Raw genomic sequence first — 1,021 nt, 5'->3', positions numbered from 1 at the left:
AATGTACAATATATCTGTATATATGTATATATATATATATATATATATATATATATATATATATATATATATACATATATATATACATATACATATATATATACATATACATATATATATATATATATATATATATATATATATATATATATATATATATATATATATATATGGAAATAAACTCTCCTAATGGGATTCGAACCCTCGCCTAAGCGGCTTGCATATTATAAGATGAAGGCCGTACCATCATGTCATGACAACCCTTCGAAATGGGACGGCTTAGTTCACGGGCTGTCGTTCCACCGAGGGCGCCCGCGTGAACACGGTATGTATTGTATTGCATCAAATTCTTTATACAGGCTAGTCTTTCGACATGTGTTTTCTGTCATGACATTTGGAAATAAGCTCTGGGATTCGAACCCTCGTTTGAGCGGTTTGCTTATTATAAGACGAAGGCCGTACCATCGTGCTACGACGACCCTTCAAAATGGAACGACTTAGTTCACAGCCTGTCGTTCCACCGAGGGCGATAAGATTGGTAGGAGTGACATTTGTTATAGCAGAAGGGGGGAGGGACCAACTGGAATGATAGAAAGGGCGTCAAAAGCAATGGTAGAATGGGAGATAGGAGGAATAGTATAAGGGATGAAAGAAGAAATGATAGGAAGGGTTACATAAACAATGGCAGAAAGGATGATATAAATATAGAATGAGCGGTAAAATGAATAATAGACAAGGTGACACAAGAAATAGCACAAGAGTTGATGGGCGTGTCAAAGGGGGTGGTGAAAGTGTCAGACGGAGTTGAAAAGCGTGGCATAATGGGTGACAGGCGGCAGAAGGGAGAGACAGTGTCAGTAGGGGTGACAGACGTGACAAAAGGTGTGTCAAGCCTGACACAAGGGTAGACAGGGATTGCAAATGGTGAGACAAAAGTGTCTGTAAGGGTTAGTAGACTAACAGACGTGGGAAAATGATGAACAGAAGGAAGGATATGAGAGGCAGGAGTGGCTGAAACATT

This window comes from Oratosquilla oratoria, chromosome 23 (genome assembly GCF_046742065.1).
Source record: "Oratosquilla oratoria isolate Oo_2021 chromosome 23, ASM4674206v1, whole genome shotgun sequence".
Lineage (NCBI taxonomy): Eukaryota > Metazoa > Arthropoda > Malacostraca > Stomatopoda > Squillidae > Oratosquilla > Oratosquilla oratoria.
Note: the sequence above shows the minus strand (reverse complement) of the source record.